The sequence below is a fragment of the Fukomys damarensis genome, unplaced genomic scaffold, assembly GCF_012274545.1.
Source record: "Fukomys damarensis isolate Sample0158 unplaced genomic scaffold, DMR_v1.0_HiC HiC_scaffold_1, whole genome shotgun sequence".
NCBI classification, from domain to species: Eukaryota; Metazoa; Chordata; class Mammalia; order Rodentia; family Bathyergidae; genus Fukomys; species Fukomys damarensis.
Window position 1 is genome coordinate 24,452,832 of NW_022900913.1, and position 24,796 is coordinate 24,477,627.

General features: G+C 45.2%; 1 protein-coding gene across 2 annotated transcripts in view; it reads left to right on the top strand.

Annotated features, from left to right (window-relative positions):
* The window catches only part of Pdzd2 (PDZ domain containing 2), a 248,168-nt gene that overhangs the window by 30,529 nt on the left and 192,843 nt on the right, over nt 1-24,796 (top strand). Inside the window, exon 1 of one of the 2 annotated variants that reach the window (XM_019204726.2) lies at nt 14,236-15,044. The exons of the other annotated variant lie outside the window; for it this stretch is intronic. The gene's annotated coding sequence lies outside the window, so the exon portion shown is untranslated. Of the gene's footprint in view, nt 1-14,235; nt 15,045-24,796 lie in introns of those variants that run through there. 2 annotated transcript variants of the gene reach the window in all.

Consider the following 24,796-nt stretch of genomic DNA (forward strand, 5'->3'; position numbering starts at 1 on the left):
TTTTTTTTTTTTTTTTTTTTTTTTTTTTACCACTGTGGCTATTTGTAATGATTTTTTGCATAACTTGGGATTCAAAGTGCCCCCCGCCAGTACATTACAGCTTTCTTTGGATCTCACTGATGTCTTTCCTTCCTCCCTAAATGCTCAGCCAGGTCTCCAAGAGCTCGCTTGCTACCCTGGCTCCCTCTCCACGTCCACCTACAGTTCTTTCACTTGCAGTCCTATTACTCCATGTTTCAAACGGAAGGGAACTGCAGGGTTACAGTCCCTCTTCATACCCTTCCTCCAGACATTCATCTATATATAAGTGGCTTAAACTCCACATCCCTCACGTGTTGCCAGGTGGGCTTTTGTACACAGCTATTGGGAAACAGCATGGCTTTAAAGGTTAAGAACCCCCTGGGATCCTGCAAGGAGATCAGATTTCCTTTTCATTTATGCAAAAATTATTGAAGGTTTAACCTCGTCTTGGGCTGCTCCTGGCTAGGAGCTTTTCTAGCTGAGGGAGAGGAATGGTAGACCAGATCAGAACTGAGCTCCGAGAATTAGGTCACTTCTTTGGAGAGATTTCTTGGAGTTGGGGAACATGGAGTAATTAGGAATGGGAATCTGATCCTTGAGGTAACTTGGAAGAACTGGAGGGCTTCATGCAATACCTGTCCTGTGTTTCCTTCGTTTGATTCTTTGACTTGTAAAGATGTATCATCATAAGAGATCAAATGAAGGTGAAACACTCCATTGAGTGGTAATTGATCGGGAAGGGAAGAAGAGTCAAAGTGGTTGAACTTAATGATGCAAAGAGTGATCATGGAAAGAGAATTATAAACTGAGAAAGGTTAGGCAAAGGGAAAGGACTTCACATCAGCTATAAAGAAAATGATTATGAACTTATCCTTGTAGGGAGATGTCCATCCGTAAAAAATAGAGACCAGAGACCACAAAGGATATTTTCAAAGGTCCCAAGTTTTAACAACATGAGAGATTCTGTTTTCTGTATATTTACCTATTAATGAGAATACAAATGGTTGTTGTAAAGTCCAAGAAGTGAGTGCAAATTAAGATTGTCAGATGCAGCAAATAAAATTCCACATCATATTGGGGACTTACTTAAGAGTTTAAAACTTACCTGTTTTCATCGTAAATTTTTTTTTATTTGTAAATTTAATTTAACTGGGTTTCCTACATTTTTATCTGGCAACAGTTGCATAAGCCTGTGTATGGAAGGGCACCAGCCAAGGTTAGGTGGAAATTTGTAGGGAAAGAAACAGCTTCTGGGACACTCTGCAGGTTTAAATCTCTTTCAGAGTTTATGGCAGCCCCTTCTCAGTAGGACAGTGCTCAATATTAGAAAGCCAACTGGCAGGACTGGTGTGGTGGTCCAGGCTTAGAGATGGGCAATAGCTACAACAGATTTTCTGCCTCTAGATTCATGTTGCCCTATGCCCCGTTCTCAAGGGAAGGTCAAAGGCAAAGATCTCAGTGGGCTAGTACAAGATTCTTTGGTCCAGGGGATAGGGCAAGAGGAGGATGAGGTAAGAGTTTGAGTGAGTGGTAGAGGCAGGGGAGGTGGAAACCAGGACATGGACCTGTAAGGCCCTGAGGTTACATCTTTGAAAAGGAAGCATCAAATCATATGCAATTGATAGGAACACAAATTAGTTGGATGAAGTTTGGATAAGATTCTGTCTTAGTCTCCATTCATGAATGCTTCTTGCAGATGGGGGACTGTTTTATTGTATACCTGTAAGTAATGAAATGGACTTAGTATATTTGATGGGAGGGGATAGCTGCTCCCTATCTGTGAGAACACCAGTGGAAAACTTTCAAAGCAGTGGGAGAGGGATCTGTACAGGTCAGGGCCTGTATGAAATCTTGACAAGATGGGGCAGTCGAATGAGCTGGGCCATAGAGGCAGAAAGGAGCCGGGTAGGATATTTAGGGGGTTATGAAGACCAGAATCAACTCTTGATATGGAAAGAAGTGGAGTCACTTTATATCTTGGGTCAACTAAATATAAAAGGAGTACAATAAATAATTGGTGAAAAGATATTGTTTTCAGGCATAGAGTACACAGAAGAGTAGGGGAGGGGTGGGTGAGGATAAAGGTCCTGGTGACAAGGAACTAGCAAGAGGAAATCAGTACATAAGGAATATACGCCAAACAGCTTTTTACTGAGGTTGTAGAGATGAGAACAGTAGTCCCTTCAATCCACGGTTTCATGCTCTGAGTCAGCCACGGTTTGAACATATTAAATGGAAAATCCCAGAAATAATCTGAAAGTTTTAAACTGCATTCTGAGTAGCAGTGTTGCCAATCAGTGGAGGATTCCTTTGTTAATTTCAAATGGAAATCATAAATTGGCAAAGTGTAGCTCTTACTAGCAGTCCTCATGTCACCAGACAATACTGGATAATGCTAGATGCTAACAGTTGACACAGCCAGCTGCTGTTCAGTGCTGCTGCTGGCCACCATCATGTAATGCCAACTTGTACCAAATGCTATAGGTTGATTCTGCCACGTGCTGGTCTCTGCTGCTGATCTTCATTGACTGCTGGTCTTGAGCTCATCAGGGCTAACCAGCCCTGCTGCTCATTATTCCTTCTTTTAAGATGATCACTTTGAATAGATTTATAGGACCTCCAGAGCCCATACTACCCAAGAAATAAATCATGAGCAAATTTACAGGACCACCAGAGCAAGGGCTTTATTAGGACCTGTGCTGTAGCACTGGAAGGTCAATACACTGAAGAGAGCCTTCCTAGAATAACCCAAGAAGTGGTTGAGGACTGCTGCTTATACAGCTGCTGCTGGCCTATGGTTGGTCCAAGTGCAGGCCCATGATTGGTTCAAGTTCAGGCCTGTGATTGGTCCAAGTGGGTGCTGGGCTCCAGGATAGCTGTAACTCTTAGGGCAGCAATTCAGTGAGGAGGCAGGGTATCCAAGGTATTTGACAGCTATCTCTTCTCTGGTAAAATGGTGGGGCTGAAACCAGGGAATCTTTGGAAAGGCTATTTTCATTATAACTGAGTTTGATTTGAGGAGTTTGAGGATGTTCATAATGGGCTGAAATCCCTCCTTTTCTGATCTTAACCACATCAGAGTGCTCTAACCTTTCTTTATTTTTTTATTTTTTGGTACCTGGGATCGAACTCGGGTCCTTGTGCTTACAATGCAGGTCGTGGCACCACTGAGCTAAATCTCTGGCCCTCCATCCTTTTTTTTTAAAAGAGGTTGCAGTGGTGTCTGAAGTAGTAAAAGCGGGGGAGAGGCACCATGGCTGATGGCTGAGCTGTACTCCTGTTGGAGTGGACTGTAGAATAATCAGGAAGGACATCAAGGCAAGTTGTCCCAGTTTATTGTGGGGGGTGAGCAAGGAGGAGCAAAAGCAAGCAAGGGGGAGGGGCATGACAGCTGTTGGCTAAGCCGTGGCACCTGCACTAGCACAGGAAAAGGGCAAGAGTCAGGCACTTCTTGTCAGTCTCAGAACGATGAAATTTCACACTATTTTGCCCCTTCTCCTGTGCACAGTATATCTGCACTGTGCATTCTACCCACCCATTACTCTTTGAGTGGCCATCGTGGTTATCAGATCAACTGTTTTAGTATCACAGTGCTCATATTCAAGTTGACTATTTTACTTAATAATGGCCACAGAGTGCCCAAACAGTGATGATGACAATTCAGAAAGGCCAAAAAGAAGCTGTGAAGTTCTTCCTTTAAGGGAAAAGGTGAAGGTGCTTGAATCAAAGAAAGAAAAAATATTGCATGCTGAGGTTACTAAGATCTACTATAAGAACAAATCTTTTATCCATGAAACTTTGAGGAAAGAAAAAGAAACTTTTCTAGTTTTGCTGTCACACCTCAAACTAAAAGTTATGGCCACAGTGTGTAAGTACTTGTTAAATATGGAGAAGGCATTACATTTCTGCAGGTGTAGGAAAAATATAGCCTGCATAGTGCTTGTTACTATCCAGGCATCCTCTGGGGTCTTGGATGACGGGTGAGGGTATTGTAAATTCCACTCTGTGCCTTTATGGATTGACAGTGTCACTAAAGGAGAAAGTCTACAAACAAAGCAATGCTGAGCTTTTATCCCTGCCACAAGGAATGCTTAGACTAAGTGCCATCTTTCCTTGCCCGGGTTCATATGATAACTTCCCCATCCCTCTCTCTGTCTCATCCCACCTGATTCCTGAGATATTCTCCTCTTTAAAGCCAGCGTGATCTTTCTAATATGAGAAACTGTCCGTGTCACTTTTCTGCCACAAGCCCTTCAAGGATAAAGCACAAGCTGTCACCTGACTAGCTGTGATTCATAACCATGTTATGGTTTATATCTAGATGTTCCACAAAAGCCTCACAGGTTGGGCTTTGGGAGGTGACGGATCATGGGTGTGTGACACTCCTCACTGGATTAGTCCATGATGGGTTTCTAGCTGGGTGTGATGTTGGGAGTGAAGCCTGGTGGGAAGGGGTGGGGCACTGTGGGCGTAGCCTGGAAGTCTATGTGTCCCTTCTCCTACCTCGATCCCTTGCTGCTTCCTGTCTGCCATGTCATAAATTGTTTTTCCTCTGCCATGTTCCTTTCCTATGTGCCCTGCCTTGGAATCAGCCAACTATGGATAAAACTTTACCAACTGTGAGCCAAAAGTAAACCTCCCCTCCTTTAAATTGTGAGTATCGGGTATTTTGTCCCAGCAATGAGAAAGGAACTAAGCTAGCCCTGCTCAGTTTTCCACTCTCCTTACACTGGCCCCAGGCCAACCAATTTGCAACCAGCAGAGACTTCTGTAGTCCACAGCACATGGTATCCTCTGTCTCAACCATGCACCTTGGCATTGCCATTTCTACTTCTTGGAATCTTCTTTCCAGGGATCATCTTACAGTCCCTTCTGAAGTCTCCCCTAATTTTCCCAGCCTAATTAGGTGCCCCTAGTGGACTTATACTGGATCCCTGGATTTAAGCTATTCCATAATCATTGTATTTGTCATTGCTCCACCTCGGTCTCTTAAGCTCATACTACCCATCAGCACCTTGCATGGTGCCTGGCTCAATACAGCGTATTCTAAAATACATTCTTGTGCTAAATTAGGCTTTTTCGTGGAACAGGAATGGACTTGCCCAGGTTGTCTTAGGCCAGTGATGGTGAAATTTTCAGAGATCTCAGTAATACAAACATCCTGCAGCAGGACATGTGCCATGGGTTTGCCACCTGTCTTAGGTGATTGTGATTTAGCAGAAGGATCTCAGCAACTCTCCTCTCTGAGGATAGGTGACTTATCAAGAAAGCCTTTGTGGTAGGGGGATTTTTGAGCAAAGCTTTGAAAGGTGAATGGGTGTTTGGCAAGAGACCAAGCCAGGGAGGGGGCATTGTAGACCCACCCAAGCCCACAGTTGTCAGGTCCTTCTTCTCAGCATCAGCAGCCCAAGTGTCAGGAACAGTTAAGAACTCTGTGTCTCCTAACCCATAACTTGAGCACCAAGGTGGGTTTCCATGAAAGCAAGTCCTTGACATCTATCTGCCCTATGTACAGAGGATATTAGCAAGCAGGCACAGAAATAACCTCACAGTCTGCTTTCATAAACTTGCCAATGTCTCCATTTAGCCGCTTTCAGCAGGTTCACTCTGAAGCAACTGCATCAAAACTCTGGAGAAAGGATCACCTGACTTTATCATCAGGCCTAGTAACGAATCCTCCATTAACTATACCCCTCTCCGCTGTTGAAGCCGATGCTCAGAAGTGTCAGGGAGCTGACTCACACCAATTGTTAACAGCCCAGGAGATAATGGCAGAGGTACCTGTACAAATCTTTCTAACCAACTTTTCTTTAAAATACCTCATTACACAAATGAAAAAATAAATTTCTTATTTATATTTTGGTGACTACCAAACCTTTGGCTGTAGATTTGGAGGCTTAGTGTTTATTTGAATTTGGTTTTGGTTTTGGTTTTGAAGTCAGATTCTTGCTATGTAGTTCAGGATGACCTTGAACTCACTATGTAGCCCAAGGCTGGCCTCAAACTTGCAGCAATCCTCCTGCCTAAGCCTCCTGAATGGTAGAACTACAGACACATGCCCTCATGCCTGGCTTGCTGTAGATTTTGATAATGATATTTCAAGTGTTGGCTTCAGCTACAGAATTTAAATTTATACATGTCCTCCAGACATTAGCTCACACCCTGGGTGTAGTTGACATTGCCCAGTCGGCATTGAAATATTTTAAAGTGCATTTCAAACAAGTTGAAGCACAAGTAGGTGAAACAGGATTATGGCAGTGCAGTATGGAGACCTGTCAGTAACAGCCAGGACTCAGCTTCAGCCTGCATAAAATGGCCCCAATCTGAGACAGGAAACTATAAAAAGAAGGCAGCCATTGGACTCATGGCTATTGTCTTCTCTCTCTTACAGTGGCTCACTCTGTATTCAGGGCATATTTTCTTTCCCTGTTCTTCTTTTCTTCAGAGCATTTCTTGTTCTTTAGATACGTCTCTCTTTTTCTCTCTCACTTTCCTACGTAAAAACCTTTCCTTAAAACTTTAGTAAAGTAAAACCTCTGAGTTCTTCAGCTGTCCTGTCCAATTCTCTGTTCAGGACAGCAGGAGCCTGAAAAGGATGCCTGGGCATCCCAGTATGCAGTAACACAGGGCCAATTTAGGCAAGGTGAGAGCTATCCAGCAAGGCTTGTGAGTAAATTCACAGGTAACCTTTTCTTAGTCGGTATGAGGTGAGCCCATGTAAGTAGATCTCTCGGGACTTAAATGCCAGAGGATCTTTTACATTAAAGTCCATGTGAGTGACTTAATGTCTTTCTTCAACTTTTATAACTGGAATAATAGTATCTGCCACATGGATTTGGGGAGAAGATTGAAAGAACATACAAAAGCGCTTAGCATGATGGCTGGCAGCAAAGGCCCAATAAACATTAGTCATGGTACAATGACATATGCTTGTAATCACAGAGGCCCAGGAAGATGAAGTAGGAGGATCACAAGTTCGAGGCCAGCCTGGCAATTTAGTAAGACCTTACCTCAAAATTTTAAGTAAAAGGGTGGTGGGGTGCTGGTGGCTAGAGATGCAGCTCAGTGTGAATGAAGGCTCTGGGTTCAATCCCTCATACTGAAAGAAAAAACAAAACCTTTGGTTCTTTTTACTGCCATTGTTATTGCTCACTGTTAAAACTAGAGTAGTAAGAGTTGTTTTCCCAGTGCCTAGCCCTGTGCCTGGCTCATAATCGATGCTCCATAAATAATTTTAGGAATGGATTCATTTGGAAATCTATACTCATTCCTTCAAGTGTGCACTGGATGCCTGTAGGTGCTAGGACAGTGCTAGACCCTGGGAATAAAAGAGTGAAAAAAGGTACAACCTTCCCCTTGCAGACTGCAAGTATAAGCAGATGGGTGAATGGGCAGTAAGTTTGCTGTTAGTAAGGTGGGCGCATGAAGGAAGGCCCTGAATAGATTCCAGGGGAGGGTCAAGGTGAGGTCCCGCAGGAAGTAATGTCAGAGCCCTGAGTGGTGAGTAGGAATCGGGCCTATGAGGGTACTGGAGGGAAGGACAGCCCAGCCTCGGTGTCTCCAAAAGGTCTCAGCAAATGAGAATATATGTTGTTCTGCACAGTTCTGAGCAGGCTGTTTAATATCCCAACGGTACTTAAAGATGACATGAGGCTGCAACACAGTTTTCAATTTTCTCATATACAACTATGCTTAAACAACCCGTATTTCCTGATTATGCAAGATAGAAATAGGCACAGATGTCAACAAGCCTAGAGAAAGGACAGGTGGAAAGATCTCTCTCTCTCTCCCTCTGTCTCTCCCTCCCCCTCTCTCTTTCTCCCCCTCTGGTTTTGTGTTAATGTGATTTATGCTCTATCTAGGAATGGAAGCTTTTATTCCTTAGTTTCCGGTTCTCACAACCAATCTTACCAAACCTGTTGAAGTCTGCCCGTCATGGCTGCATGTTCTCTTTGTTCTTGCCACGCTTTTCAGCCAGCAGTCTCTGTGAGGGTTCATTGGACGAGCTCCCCATGGCCCCTGTGGTGGGAAGACTGGTGGTGGACAAGGGGTGAAAGACTGAACAGATCTGTCCATGATCTCTGGCTCTTTTCCATATGACTCCTTCAGGGTGGGTGAATGAGCTGAGGAAGCATTTTCAGCACAATAGCAGAGTCACTGTGGAAGCCAGCAGTGAGAAGGAGCTGACCTTTGTGAAGGTGCCTCGGTTCTCCTAGGATCACCCTTTGTTGGTCTGATATCTCTTCATTGGTCTCAGGCTCCCAGGGTCAGACTGGGTTCAGTTCAGAATTCCTTTCACTGGGCCTGGATATTTGAAAGCTCAGGTTATAGGTTAATTAACTCCCACCTAAGCCCCTGCCGTGTCAAGACCACACAGCAACTCAAGTGTGACCAGCAAAAATATCTTATGATTCACACACAACATCGCAGGACTCATGCTGTTCACACACAGGTTTACTCAGCAAGGATTTGCTGGATTCCCGCTAGGAACATGGTGCTGTAAGAAGCTGAGGATATTTTTTCCCCCAGTACTGTGGATTGAATCCAAGGCTTTCACATAGAGCTACACACCCAGACAGGATCTTGCTAAGTTGCTAAATTGCCCATGCTGGGCTAGAACTTGCAATCCTGCCTCTTCCTCCCAGAGTTTTGTAGATATTTTTTTTAAGAGATTACAGTGCTGTAGATAATCTTTTGTTGTGAGGGACTCTCCTGTGCTTTGTAGGACATTTAGTGTGTCCCAGGTCCCTGCCCACCAGATGCCCTGCCTGCAGTTATGACTACAGAAAATATCTTCAGACATTGCCAGGTGTCCCCCATGCGGTGGGAGTCTCTGGTTGAGAATTACTGGCTTACGATATCAAGCATCATCCTAGACACTTCATATACATTTTCTAATTTAGTCTTCTGTCTTGAAAAGACCTTAAGGAAGATGGTTTGAATATGAGAATAAGAAATACTCACCTAGAGTCTCATGGGTGGGAGTTGTGGGATTTGGACTGTAAGCCCAGGTTTTGTTATTCTCCTGCACCTCCAGGCTGACAAGCAACATGGCTCCAACCCCAAAGCAACTTCAGAGCTGGTTGGAGAGATGGGATGTGAGCCAAATAAGTTACACCTAGGTTATTGAAGAAGTGAGTTGAGCCCTCAGAAAGAGGTGACAGTGAGCTAGGGAAGTCAGGGGACCCATCCTCTAGTGATCAGAACATTCTTTGCACGTTTGTGGATTAACGTGTTGACTGGGACAGTGAATTTGTGCTGAGAAGCGGCAGGAGGTAAGTTTTAGAATAGGGAGCATGGGGGAGTGGTTAAGAGAAGCACTGTTTCTGAAAGAATTTTGTTTGAGTTCCAGATCCTCTGCTTATTAGTCACATGGCCATGAGCTAATCAGGAAATCCTGTGGCCTCATTTCATCGCCTGAAAAAGAGATGTTCCGTGGGTACCACAGTTTGCCTTCCAGCCTTCATGGCAAGACCACAATTTGATATTTTGGATGGAAAGCCAGTCTCTGTTTCCATGAGCCATTCCCAGGGTGCTAGGACCAAATGGTTCTGCCTCTCACTGCGAGTCTTGGGGTTACAGCATCAATGACATCTTCCCAGCGGGGATCAAGGGGGAAAGCAGCACCATGAGTATCTGTTGAGACCTCCCTTCACTCATCCATCCATCCAATTAACATTTACTGAAGACCCTTTTAATGTGGGCATCGTGTTTCTATTAACTACATCTGGAACACCAGTAAGTCATCAATTTGCTCATGTGTCTGCTGAAAGTTTACTGGTTAGAAATGTCACTGTTTAGTTTCGGGACAATTCAAACTTATTTATGTGGATTGTGTCAAAATTCTGAGGTTTCATTCTTTCTTTTTTTTTTTTTTTTTTTTTTTTTTTTTTTTTGATACCAGGGATCAAACTCAGGTCCTTGTGCTTACAAGGCAAGTGGCAGAACCACTGAGCTAAATCCCAGCCCTCTGAGGTTTTTTCTTGTACTTATTTATGTAGACTATATCAAAATCCCGAGATTTCCATCTCATGCTTTGGTCGGTATCACCACCGGGCTTTGTATTTATGGAGATCTGATGGCGTGATGTGGCTGGGGATCTTCTCCTGGGAATTTCCGCTTTCTTCCTCTCTCTAGCTTTTCATAGCTACATAAGGTTTAGATCTGTTAGCAAACACTTGTGTAATTATGCCCCTCTCTGTTTATAGACTTGGGATAAATTGTCTTAATGGGAAAATATCTGTCCTTTAGAGTAATTTGGATCAAGGCTTTTTATTTTTTGTGTGGTTCATTTATTTGCCTTTCTCAAAATCACTTTGATGTCAGTTTCACTCATGAACCGTCTATAGTTGATAAACAAGAGCACTCAATAAACCTCATTAAGAATCTTGTCTTGATCTAAAAGTAGTTGACACTGGGAAAATATGTGACCCATCCATTTGCCTTCTCATGGATCCTAAATCAAAAGACTTGGCTGGGTTTTAAGACTCTTAGGAGACGTCTGATAAGAGTCCTAGAGTTGACTGAGCAGAAAGCCTGGACCATCAGGTTGCAGGAGAATTTCATTTTAGCTCAGTTTGTCTTAGGGCATCACAAGCATAATGCATTCTTATTCATCCACTGAACAGTCACAGGAGAACTATAATTAAAGGTTAGATTGTAAATGAATGATTTGGGCCAGGCATGGTGGTGCATGGCTGTAATACCAGCACTCAGGCCGCTGAGACAGGAGGATGGCCATGAGCTCAAGGTCATAGTGAGTTCAAGGGCTACATAGTGAGTTCAAGGCTATCCTGAACTCATAGCGAGACCCTGTCTCAAATAAATAAATAAATGACTAGTTTCCTAAGTAATAAAATAGAGGTGAATCTTATATGGATTCTTCAGCTTTGTGGGAGAGTGCCAAGTACACTCCCAAAGAGAAAGGAAACTTCATCCTTCTTTTCCTGTGTTGCACTGGGAAAAGATTATTTCATTCCACAAGTGATTAAACCTGTGGAAGGCTTGGTATTTCATCAGTTTGGGCCAACAAGCATAAATGTGTTTTTCCCCCAGTGTTTCCTTCTTCTAAATCACTAAAAACACTTAATGACAGGAGGCACTGTTGTGATGATTTAAGCACACCCTTTTGAATCAGACTAAATGGGACTCCCAACTTTTAGAAGCTATTACTTAAGCTCTTTGTGACTCAGTTTCTTTGTGTTGGAATAAAGCTAATAATTATTCCCACTTCATAGCACTACTATAAATAAAATAGATTAGGCACACTGCCCAACATAATTATAGTGAGAGCTTAGTAATTCATAGCTATTATTATTATCAACTAATATTTGTATACTATCACAAAAAGCAATGCTTCCTGTACACTGAAACAATATATGCACGAGAGTGTATCTATGAAATATACTTAGCACCTATTTCAGCATCTCAGGTTGAGATAAAGACAAAGGTCCAGTTTTGGGGGTTCATTACATTCTCACAGCACCTTGCTCATGAGGTTAGGGAGCACAGAGGCTCAGGGGCTATGCTCCTACATTTGTCAGAATAACTGAAGAACACTGTAGTTCAAGAAAGGAATGGAAGGTGTTCTTACAAAACTTCTGCCCCAAATGCAAGATTCGTGTAGGATTTCAGTAAGGTTGCACGGTGACATTAAGTGAGACTACTAAAGTCAAGTCAGTTACCATTAGAAGAAGTCTTCTGTCTGCAGGACCTACATTTTAATGTTGCATTTTGAGTCTCTTACCTCTTCTGTCCTCTGAAGATGGACAACAGCTGGTCGGTGTCCTCTTTGTAATAACCCTTCAAATAGAAGACTGTTAAGTTTGCCTTTTTGTACTTTTTCACTCCAGACTAAACAACTCCAAGTCCTTTAACCTTCCCCCATAGGTTCTATTTTCTGTCTTTTTAATCACTTAGGTTCTCCTTTGGAAGATTTCCAGTGTCTTCACATCTTCCTTCAAAATAAGGTACCTCAGGCTGGACATACCCGCTTCATAAGTATCTGTCTGCTAAAAAATTCTTTATCATGGGCTAGGAAACAGCAGGGGAACTTCCATTTCAAGTCAAAACCCCAGCAGTGTGAACACTCCAGGATTGTTTGGCCCGTTCTTTATCTAGAAAGCATGCAGATTTCTATTAAATGCATGATGTGCTGTAGTCTTCACCTCCATGTCAGTTTTTCTTGACTCTACACATAACGCCCCACTTGTCCCTGTCCCGCTGATTGTCACCCCCTGAGGATCCCTCTTTGTAATCAGCCATCACGCTGAACTCTAAACTGTCTTTAATGAACCATTTCCTTAATGTATTGAGCTGCTTTGGATTCTCAACATATCAGCAGTTCCCACTCAAATTCATGTTGTTTGAAGACTCAGGATGTGTGCAAGTATTATTTAAACCAGACCCAGTATAAAATCGCAAAGCACATTTTAAGCACCTCTTTGTTTACTGAGCCACTGATCTCTTTTCCAGTCAGCAGTGAAGGCTGAGTAGGGAAAAGACAGACCAGATCCTATCTTTCTGACCTGCTGATGCAAATGGCACATGCATTCAAAAGCTTTCCTGAAATTCAGATATTATGCAGATGTGATCACATCTTTAATTCTAAGCACACTCACACACACACACACACACACACACACACCTTAAACTGATCTTAAGCCACAGAGACTGGGGAGGGGAGGGGAGGAGCAGAATATTTATTGTATTATACTTAAAACTGTAGATCTACTTTAAACAGCCTGATTTATGCATCATAAATTACTCACCGGATTGAAGGAATGGAGAAAGTCAGATGCTAAAGCATTAGAAAACTTCCAGTGGAAAAAGCATTCAGGAAGAAAAGAAACACTTCTGAAATTATTACTAGAAAATTATTCAATTTGAGCTTAGCACCCATAAAACTTATCAGATACGGAGATGCCACATAAAAGAATGCTCGTGAATCTGCTAGGACTTCTACCATTAGCAGAAGAGCTGGAAAAGACAAAGGGGTAGGAGCTAATATTTATTATACCGGGAAGGCACACTTTCTGCTGGAGTTCAGATACTCAGCTTTTTCTGAAATCAGCCTAGCTTGCCTTGACCCAGGCATTGTGGCCTTTTGAGAAGCAGCTTGCAAAGCTTGTCCCCCTGGGCACCTGTAATTCCCTTGAACTGCACAAGGTGGTGTTGGTCACAGTACTCACACATCCTTGAGAAAAACGTTAGGGGAAGGGTGTTGTTCTGTTTTTTTGTTTTGTTTTGCCACACACCACCCCTACTTCCAAAGGAGGAAAATCATGATCTGGCATTCCTGTTTCCATTTTGCTCTAAGGCTGGCCTGAATGAAGCAAGTGAGGGTAATTCTAGGACTGGTGATTGAGATGATTAATTACTGGGTGTTCTTGGGCTGCCTCTTGAGAGTGGGAAGGTTTCCAGCCTGGGCTTGACATGGGTTGTCCCTCCTAGGCTCTAATTATCATTCTAGGGGCAGTAATGGCACTGAGAGTTAAAGCCTTCTTTGGCCTCCTCTGTTGTAATTGCTTTGAATTCCATCAGATCTGTCCTTTGCAAAGCCCATTTACTTTTAGGGCTTGCTAAAAGTATCGTTCTCCTAGAGGACAATGGAGAATGATGCTGGAAGACGGTGGAACTGGACTGGGGCAAGATTCCGGAGCAAACCTCAAGGAGGGGAGAAGGTGTGCTGTTTGTGCATAGGTCAGGGAGGCAGGCTCCGGAGTGAGTTTGTTTCTTCTGAAATCTGAGCCATTTAACCTCAGGAACTCTCCGCACCGCTAGCCCAGCCCCCCTGGGAGCCCCAACTTGGAGCCCTCCCAAAGCCAGGTGAAAATGAGTTTTGAGCAAAGTTCCTTAATGGTTTGAGAGTTGGCACAGCATCATTGACTTTTCAGCAAGTGCTAGGAGTGGGAAAATGGAATAAAATGAAATCGAAGTTTTGAAAAGCATCGAAGCCAAGTGGGCTGGCTCCTGCCTCTCTACCACCCAACCCTTGCCTTCTAAAAAAAAAAAAAAAAGCAAACTTTTCCTGTCTTGTTTGTATTCCCATTACTTTAAGACAGGAAGCCCTCGGTGGGTGTGATGTAAACAATTGGGCCTCCTGGCCCGGCTTCCTCATCAGTTTGCAGCTGGAGATGGCGGGCAGCCCGAGCCTGCCCTGCCTGGGGTGGGACCACTTGTTGACTGAATCCCGCAGAAGGTGGGAGGGGCAGTGAGCGCGGGAGAAGGTATAAAGGAAATGCTTGAGTTGTGCGGTCACTGGTGATTGTAACTCAGGGTGGGAAATTCGGTTAGTCCAGCAGAAAGGGTCGCAGTGGAGATTTATGGAAAGTTCCCTAACCCTGCCCTATAGGACGGCTGTGATTTTAGTTGTCCGCCCTTCCATAGGAGCCCGAGCGTCTGCGGATTATGAAACCGGGCGGTTAGGAAATGAAAGATGTTAGGGAGGTGGGGTTTCTAGGGAGAACTTTGCAGCAGGGAGGGAACCCGGGCAGCACGCGGGGCAGGGCATTTTTCTCCTTCAATCCCGCTCGCAGTTCGCCCGGAAGCTCCCGAGGTCTTGATGTAAACAAGAGTGTCCGAATGAGAACCCCTAAACTCCCAGCGATCCTCCTCGGGGCGGTTTCCTTTTCCCTGGGAGAGGAGGGGAGTGGCCGGAATGGATTCTGGAAGGCTGTGGAGTTTTGACAAGTGAGCCCGCGAGCGACCAGCCGCGTTAGGATTACATTACAGTCTTTTCGTAACCTCCTCGACCCGGGAGGAGCGGGGCGAGGGCTCCCACTGGGCTGGAGCCCACGGAGACGGCTCGGCGGAGGTGGCGCCCGGGGGCAGCCCGCCAGCAGGTGACCAGGCTGCCTTCCCGGCCCCAGCCGATTATCCGGGCTCAGCTGCTGCTGGCCGAGGCTCCGAGGGAGCCAAGCGAGGAGGACTCGGAGGAGAAGCCTCGGAAGGTGACTTCGAAACTGGAGATAGGAATCTTCCCCGCAGGCAGGAAGTAAACCTCAGGCTTCCCGTCGATCCAGGTAAGGTGCACCTTGCAGCTGGGCTGGGGTCTAACCGCAGCGTGCTCGTGCGCGGACCCCGGCACCCGGAAGCGCTCGCAGTGCTCATCGAGTGGCTCGCTCGGGTTTGACCTGGGGACCTGTGCGTTTGGAGACAGTTTGCGTCCCTCCCGAGGAGCGATCCGAGGTGGTGTGTAAGTTTCTGGACGGAAGGAGGCGCCCGGTGTGTGCGCGATGGGCTCGGCAGGGGAGCGCACGAGGATAAGGAGGGGTCCGCGCGGTTCTTGGGGACACCTTTTGTGAGAGGCGTTGGTTCAGCACCGGGAGGGGTGGGGCGGGGTTAGCAAGGCTGGCGTCTGCCCCAGGGCCTCATCCGTTGCTTCTCATTGTGACCAGCAGGCCAGCAAATCTGGGGAGAAAGCTGGGTTCTCTACCGCGGGAACTGTTTACGATCCGTAAACTATCCCTGTCTGCTCCGGGGACAGATCTCTGTCCCAAACTGCTGTCTGCTTGGACAACAGCCCCACCACTGAGTCACAAGACTTAAGGATGAGGGACTGGCATTTCCTATCATGGAGTACCTCTCCACGAGGGAGTATATAAGTATGGTGGACCCTTGACCTACGAACCCAGTTGGTTCCCAAAGGCTACGTGTAACTAAGTCAATACACCTGAGATCTGGATGTTTACCTGAGTGCACGCTGAAGATAACGAGGCTGGTGAATCTTCCATTAACCTGATTAATCCAGGTTATTCCTATGTCAGGCTGGTCGTAAATTGAGAGTAGTGGACATTACTAGGAGTGACATGAAGTCAGTTTTATCTCATGAGGTGGCAGGAAAGGAGGAGGTAACTTTAGCTGTCCTGGGAATGGTTTCTGGGAGGAAACATTCGGTAAATATAAACAATGTTTTTCATGAAAGTAGGTCAGGCTGAGTTTGCCATGAGGGGGTAGCATAAACTCTAGATAATATATAAGTGTCTTTAAATACACAAAATATAGTACTATAGTTGTTCTTGCAACTCTAAATTCACACTGCAGATAAATGAAAAATAAAGTTAAAAGGCAAGGCTTTCAGGGACTCCACTCAAATCTGCTGGTCCTGGGGGCAGCTGTGACTGAGGGGTGACTGTGAGGCAGGAGGCCTGGCCAGCATCTGTAGAAGATGGAACAGGACCTTGTGCTCTGAGCCTGCACTGTGGTGGGACACCGACGTTCAGCCTCCCCTGTGCAGTGAGTGGGGGCACCAGGGTGGGTTACTCGGCACTGCTTTTGTTTGCCTCTTGCTGCCAGGATCGCCTGACACGGTGCCTGGCTTCCTCTAAGCCTCTTCTCCTCCCTAAGCTCCCAGCGGGTCACACTTGGGAGTTGTTTCCACGAGGCCATGCTATGCCACCCCGTCTCCTGCCACAGCCGGTTGTCTTCTCCGCCGCTGTATTGCCTGGCCTGCCTTCAGCGCGTCTGTTCCGCACACCTGTCTCTGCCCTCTAAGGAGTGGGCCCTCCAGGGTTCTCTGTGGGAATCTCTTTCTGATACTTGATTTTCATGCTGGAGTTCAGTTTTGTAGCCTGAGCTTCCTTTCTGTTCCTCTTTATCGAAAATATGAATATATAATGTAACATATGTACATACTTATACACGCATATATATGTCAAATATTTCCTTAAGACTTATAACTAAAGGACCTCTCGAACCTCAACTCCTGTGCCCCAAAGACAACCACTTTCCACTCTTTGCACTTCTGAGTGGCAAGCACTTCGTGCCATCTGGTTCATCTCTCTGCAACCTTCATTCTCAGGTGGATTTGCCTCTGCTCAGCCACCATCATGGAATGTCTTTTCGTTATACCGGCGATTTATTTTGCCTCTTTCTCTCGTTGCCAGTACTCTAAACCCCTTGTCTTCCTTTTTATGTTCTTTCTGTGGTAAAACACATCTTCCAGACATTTCTGAGAAAACACACGTGGGAGGTAAGTTTTTGAGATGTCCCAGGGTTGACTCGACAGTTCAAGTGGGGTGTAAAGTCTATAAGGGTCCTTTTCCCTTTGAGTTTGGGAAGCATTGCTCTTCTGGGTTTCAGTGCTGCTCTTCTGATTTCAGATGTCATTCTAAATCCTGATGCTGTGCGTCCGTTTCTCCCTCTCTAGAGACTTTTAGGATTTCCTGCCTGACCCTTGTGATATCAGTAATGAAACTTTGCCATACTGCTTTGGTGGGACTCTTTCCATTCATTTACTAGGCTTTCTATGGGTTCTAGAAACTGCTTTTTCAGTTCTGTGTAGTCTTCTAGTATGGTTTTGGGTTGTCTTGTTGTTTACTTGTTTTAAAGACAAAGTCTCACCAAGTTGCCTAAGCCGGCCTCAATCCTGCCTCAGCCTCCAGAGTAGCTGGGAGTGCAAGCATGCAGTTCTAGAGTTTTTAAAATACAAATGTTCTCATCCCTTCTTCTGGAACACCTACTAACTGGAGAGAGACTCTCATGGACTTGGCTAAAGCTCTGTCTTATTTTTTTCTGTCTCCTTTAAAAAGAATTCTATTTCTTGGGAAATCTCTTCATTTTATCTTCCAACCCCTATATTCCATTTTTATGTCTTTTGTCAAATTTCTAATTCCTGGGAGTGCCTCAAAAGTCTGAGATTTTCTTATAACCTCTTGTTATTGTTTCACAGATGAAAAGCTTCTCAACTCTGCAGATCTCATTCCAGCTTCTTTGAAGTATTTCTCTCCTCCCTGCATTGTTTCTGTTTCCTCTGATTTCCTTAGTTTTGTTTGTCTTGTTTATTAATATCTTACATGTTAAAGGCTTTCCTTGTGTGTCTGATGAGTCGCAACTGATCCCTGAAGTGCTGACTGGAAGGTCTGCCTGGATGGAGTGTGCGCCCAGCAGTAGTTCCTCATTGCCAAGGAGACCCAGGATGAGTCTCCAGACCCAGATCCGTACCTGACACACGTGAAACTTTTCACATGCAGTGGCAGAGTGACTGAATCGCATTTGATCTTGTTAGGGCCCAGGTAGTGATTATTCAAAGCTCTGAAGGTGATTCAGATGTGGGGCTGGTCCTGACCCTGTTGTGGGGTGAGCTGCCAGTGGTTTCATGGGAGGATTTTTCTCATTAGTAGGATGTCTTTCCACTCTGGGGAAAGTGCCCAGGGGAAGAGAAACCTTGGGGAGAGAATTAGTTGAAGGTGGCATTCTGGGAGCCAGATGGGAGGATGACAGGAGCGTCACCGTTGGGGATGGAGGCTTTTTCTGACTCATTTTTGGATCAGTGCCTCTTCGCTCCGCAATGCACCCCTGGTGTCTCCTAGTTCAGAAACAGATTGCAGAATGCAGACCCTTTGCTTGGATCTAGCACCAAGAGGGTATGAGGGTCTGATGGCTTCATATACAGACCTTCAATGAGTCCTCTGACTTTTGTGGCTGTCCTGCCCTTCAATGTACAGTGGTGTCTCTGGAGCTCTGGACATGCATCTCGGCCTGTTCCCAGGTCTCGCCCAGCCATGCTCAGCTTCAGTTTTTTCTCATCTGTAAGGTCAGTTAGTACTCGATCGGGTACTTTCAGATTCCAAAATTTTGTTGCAATCACTGTTGTACCTGTGTCCTGGTACTGAGGGTTGAGCCCAGGGAGCGCTGAGCTATGTCCCCAGACATTTTTATTTGGAGACAGGGTCTCACTAACTTGGCCACACTGATCTCTAACTTTCGATCTTCCTACCTCAGCCTCCTGAGTAGCTGAGATTATAGGTGTGAACCACCGCAACCCCACCTTGCCCTAGACTTTTAAAAAACCCCACACTCCCCTTTCAGTCCATCAGGTTTATTGGCAAGTGACCGTCTCCCTGATGTGCCCAGCAATGCCTTGGAACCCTCCTCTGTTCTCCCTCCTGCGTTTACACCATGCTACCTTGGGTGCCCACTCGTGACAGACATACACAGGCCATGTGGGAACTTTTTCTCTGCTGTAAGACTAACAGTTGCCCCTGGGCTCTAAATAAGAGTGGTTACTGGGCATTCACACTGATATGTTCAAGTCTTCTCTTTTGGGTCACTGTGCTGCTGCTTTTGTCTGAAGTGGCAGCCAGAGGGAATTTCTGGATGTTTGATGTTGTGACTTAGCTAAGTTCCACCTATGAGGATAGCTGTGTGGCGCATTAACTTCCTTAAAATACATTCATGTTTCTTTCCTTTTTTGGTCCTCGCTAGCAGACCCCAGGGTGGTAGATCTGTTGTGTGGCTGTGGAAACAATTAGCCCATTCCAGTTGTGGCATCTTCAGTCCACATCCTACTGACAAGTGAGGGAAACAGCCTGCAGTCCAACCCAGGCAGTGAGGTCTGAAGACAAATCTGTTGTGGAGCTTATAGGGAGGGAAGGTTTGCTTATTCCTGAGAAAGACACAGAGTAGGCAGCCCCTTCACTTTCTCTGTGTCATTGCCTAGAACGTCCACAGGTATGCCAGTTACTTTTCTCATTGCTGAGACAAAATACCCGACACTTGAGGTTAAAGGAGAAAGGATCTATTTAGCTCACAGTTCGTAGAGGTTTCAGTCCATAATCAGCTGGCTCCAAGGCAGGGAAGATGGCAGAGATGCATCGCAGAGGAAGAGAAACATGACACACACAAAGCAACAAAGGACCTTAGCAGCATCTTTTTTCTGCTTCTTTTATTTTATTCAGACCACTGGGGATTAGGGTGGGGAATCTTTCGCATGTAGTAGTTTAGTAATCATACACCCTTAATCCTAGCATCACACATCACAGATTTCGCTACCTTCAAAAAAGACTGCGTGAGGCTTTGAGGGGACATCTAGACCCAAGCCACAACAGGCATCTTGCCCCTGGGTTTAGGAGTCAGACAACATGCATGAGAGCAGGTGTCAGAGGGCCCTCCAAAAGCACAGCCTGAATCCCACACTTCCTCCTTACTTCCTGTTTCCTGAGATGGTTAGTTTTCTCCTTGCTTAACTCCTTTTGACTCAGGTATGCTTTGCTGCCAAACTGATACACGTGGAGATGGGCTTACGCATCACCTTACTATATCTCCAAAAAGAATTAAGACCATGAGCTTATTCAGATTTGTGCAGCCTCAATTCTCATTTGATTCTTATTCCAGGTAGGACTCCTCTCTCCTTTGCCTGTTTTCTAGGCAGACGAGAGTTATTCTCTCTTCCTAATTCAGAGGTAGGAATATCTACTGAGTCATAGGGTGAGGGGAAGGGAGGCCCTTAACTTCGGAGATGACTGGCTGATCTGATCCCGTGTGAGAACATTCTTGGCTATCACAAAAGTAAAGACTGGTTTTAAATGACAAGGCAATGAAGAAGCCTCATGTACTCAAGTCTGTGAAGAGCCAAACACTAGTTCTGACTCACTGCTGCCTGCACACTTGGTGTTGTTTCCTCTCTCTCCCATCCTTTGTCTTTGTGCATCCCAGTCTTTGGGAAGCTTTGAAGATGAAATACACTTCGGAAGTGCTCAGTGGTTGTCAGGAAGACCAGAATGCGGGAGAAAGTATTCTGCCAATCCTTTGTTTTCCCGTTCGACTGAAGTGATAGTCACATACTCTATTTTTATGAATGAAAGGCCCGTCTGAGCTGTTCCATTGCTGCCTGATATAACACTAGCCTGCAGACAAGCCCTTAATGGCACTTAGCATTATACCATGGTTTTCCTGTTTGTATCTGTGTCTCCTCCTAAACCAAGTCTTTGAAGACGGTACTTCATATTATAATAGAGCTAAGGTTCATTGAACTCTTGCCACCTGTACTGTTATAAGCATCACGTGTGTGAGCTTATTCTTAGAAGGATCCTGTGAAGAAGATGTCATTATCTCTGGCTTATAAGGAAGGTTACTAAGATGTACAGTATTTAGAGAAATGGCTCAAGGTTGTCCAGCTTTTCCGTGATAGAGCGGAGATTCAAATGTCAACAGTCTGGTTCCAGAGCCCATTCTATGCTGTATAACGTGTACATTATGCTATCTAATCCATCATTGTACTCTAAGCACCTTTATACCATCTGGGGCATACAGCAGGGATCCAAGCATTATTGTGAATGAATAAACACCAGGATTTTTCATGTTTTTAGAGACTCGTTAATTTTATTGAGTGTATTCCCCACAGAGCTGAAGGCCATAGTGTGTACAGCTCTTCCTCTGGGATTGAGTTTATAAGTAATATGGGCTAGAATATCTGAGGCTGGGACAGTCTCGAGAAATCTCAGACCTGTGGTCCCTAACTAGGAGGTGCCCATGAGACTTTTCTTACCTTTTTTCTTCTCTCTTCCATGTTATTCTCTACCCTCCAACCCCTGTATTTAGGAGAGGTCTGATCCTCATCCCAGTTCCACATTCCATTGCTGGTAGAACCCTGCACAAAAGCAAATGGCGGGCCAGGAATTCAGCTGAGTGCTTCTGCTGCCTGCCTCACAAGCACAAGGTCCTGAGTTCTATCCCTAGTACAAAAAAAAAATTTGTGTGTGGGGGGAAGCAAATGGCATTTTGGAGACACTAATATTTTTGGAACTTTTTCCAGGGGTCCTTGTTAAAGGTTAAGTGTTAGTTGGCAGAGAATTGCCGTTTGAAATGCAGATCCCTGAGCTGTTGCCTGCCAAGTGCCGCCTTCCAGGTGGCTTCTCATAACATGTCTTATTACACTTTTGAATCTAGAGATAATATGTCTGCCTCTTTCATTTGTTACTTCAGACTTTTGGCTGACCTCTTGAGATTCTTGTTTTAATTGCCAACTGATACGGAAAAATGCATTCAGGTGCAAACTTTGGAGTTTGTTTTATCTTTGGAAATTGGGGTCTTGGGATAAAAGAAAACTTATGAGACAATTTTGTCTGGCTAGCTGACTATCGCTTTGGGGAACTTTGTAAACAAATACACCGTGCCTTTTGCAATATAAACATTAAATTTATCTGAAATAGTCTGGAAGACCCTGATTTTTCATTTAGATTAATCCAATGGCAGAGCCTTTTAGCAAAGCAAGTACGCACTTTTGAAAAGTCGAAAATATATTGGTCCCAGCTCATCTCCAGTGTGTGTGCATGTGTAGGCTCTTGTTCTCCCTCTGTGTCCCAGTTCATGCCCTGCCTTCCTCTGCCCCGTGCTACGCTTCTATGCCTTGTAGCATCAGATTCCCCTGCCTTCTGGTCCTAGTTTGGTTCAGCTGGTGAGTTCAGCTTAATGGGAGGCACTGGCAGAGGAAAGTCTTAAGGTACAGTATGTTATTCCCTCAACACGCACACGCACAATGCACACACACACACTGTCCTTCCAACCTTGCCAGGGCCCTGACAATGGCTGACTTGTTCGAAACTCTTGGGGAGCTGCTCACTTCATGGCTCCAGCTCCCACAGGGTCCAGTCATGCTGGTTCCTCCCCTTTCCTTTTAGATCTAGCAGTAGTGACTGTTTCTTTACCATTGTTGGTCCCTGGGTGATGGAATCCTGCCTGCCGCCTGCCATACCTCTCTAAACAGTCTCTGTGTGGAACTCTCCTGAGTTCTGAGTGCGCCTCAGGATTCCTGGGGGACCCTGATTGACAGCCCATAGCCATCTTTTTCTCATTTAGAGGCTCAGTATCGAGTCTGGCTCTTAGATGCCCCTCATTTCACCCCATCTGAATTGGACTTAGGTCAACGTCTGAAAATCACCCTCTTTATTATCTGCCTGCCTTGTGCCTTGTTGGGGTGAGGGATGCGGAGTATTCTTCTGCCCTTTCCCTGCAATGTCTACACACTGTTTGACATAAAGCTCATAATACTTGTAACCCCTGAGGTAAAACATGCATAGGAGCTCCTGTGTGTGTGTATCCTGTGTCCTTGACTGTTAGTGAATTTCCATAAGCTTTATTTGTATCTTTATCGGTGTTGGTGCATTCATTTTTGAGGCAAAAACAATTACCTTGTGCTAGTTAGAGGCAACATACTGTGGTGGTTATTAGCATTCGTGTTTGCTCAGAGTCAAGGCTTTCTTAAAGGTCTGAAATACTAGAAGCTTTGAGCTACAAGAAACCTCGGAGTGTATCTAATCCAGTTTCATTCTTTCAAGGTAAAGCCAAGGCTGAGAAGTTTAGAGCTTTGCCTGGAGCACATTTAGTACATGGTAAGGATGAGAGCAGAACTGGGTGTCCTGATTCTCCTCCTGCTGTGGTCCATTCCCCATCTTCTTCCAGTCGCCCTGCCTGGTCAGGTGCTTTCTGGGGCATCTGAGCTCCACCAGGTACCCTTTACGAAGCCCCTCTGCTGCCTCTTAGGCTTCCCTCTGTGCTGCAAATGCAAACCAGACAGTCATGCTCTGAGCTCATAAAAGGGCCTAATGGGATGTAGACAGTGGATTCCAACCCAGGCTCCAGTGTTAGCCCCACGTGGAAACAGCTGGGGGAACATTCAGACCAACCCACAGGCACTCTTGGACATGCCTCTCCACCAACTTTGAGCTTGGAGTAACATTTTCTGTGGGTGTATGAGGTGCTGGCTTGGGTTGGATGAGTTAGTTATAGGCTCTGTGGTTATAGGGGCCAGAGGCTCAGCGCTCATCTGCAGGAGATGTGGCCTTCTGCAAGCCAGGCCTGGGCTTGGTCTGTGTCTTTCTCTGGGGCATTTGCTGCCACGTGGAGATCAGGACTGCACCTATAAGGATGGCTTGTCATGGGTACCTTTAGCATAAGGTCTAGAGTATAAAGCATCCTCTATAAGCCAAAACCTCTGGCTCCACTGAGTTCACAGCTTAGAGTTGGTTTAAGGATGGGAAGAAGCTTTCCCTAAACAAAGCAAATTAGACTGCCAGCGAGCAACCTTAGTTCTCTGCGTCATAAGATGAATGCCTGTAGTTAGTGTTCCAAGCTGTGTGTGCTATGGTCTTTCACATGTGATGAATGTGAATACTGATGAATCCTTCCCCCACACCTGGGGAGCTTAGGTTCTGCAAGAATAGGAAAAGGTGAAAGGATCTATAGCCTTTACTTGGTCTGTTATTTGCCAGGCTGTGTGCTGGGGCTTTAGCTGAAGGATCTTATGCTCAGGTAACTTGGCACATCTGAATTTTGGAGACCTGGACCCCGGGCTCTGACATACAGAGTTACACAGGTAGGGTATGGTGCTATATCCTGTACTTAGCTCTAACTCCGTAAGCCGTGACCATGCAAAAATGATGTTCCAAGCCCTGCTGTCCCACATGACTTGAGGAAAGCTAGCATCCCTGCCTTGGTTTTCCCAATTGTAAAGCAAGGGTGGGGTTTTTGCTCTCTCTTGAGCGTGTGGAAAGGTAGGATAAAATAAGAGTGCTCAGTAACTGTGCCCCCACATAAGCATTAATATGTAGCTACTAAGCCCCTTGGGCTGGGCTTGCTGCTTTTCCTTTTTCTGCTATTCTTTGTCACTATTAAGATCTCTGAATCAGTTTCTTCATTCATGTCACAAGGCCTGTGTTAACGATCGGTTTTATTAATGAAGAAGAACCTCAGGAGAATGAAGCAGATTTCTACCTTTCATGTTACAATTTTGTTCTTGGTCTGTGTTGCTTTGAGACATAATGTATTTATGTCTGCTGGGGGAATCTGGTTGGCCAGTTGTCCTGCAGGAACCTTTTCTGTCTCCAGATGTCTCAGTCCCTTTTCTGTGTTGCTATAGAAACATTTCTTTATTGCTATAACAGAATATCCAAGATTGGGTAATTTATAAAGAATGAAGGTTTAGCCAGGGATTTAGCTCAGCTATTAGGTGGCCTGCCTTGCAAGCGCAAGGACCTGAGTTCAATCCCTGCTACCA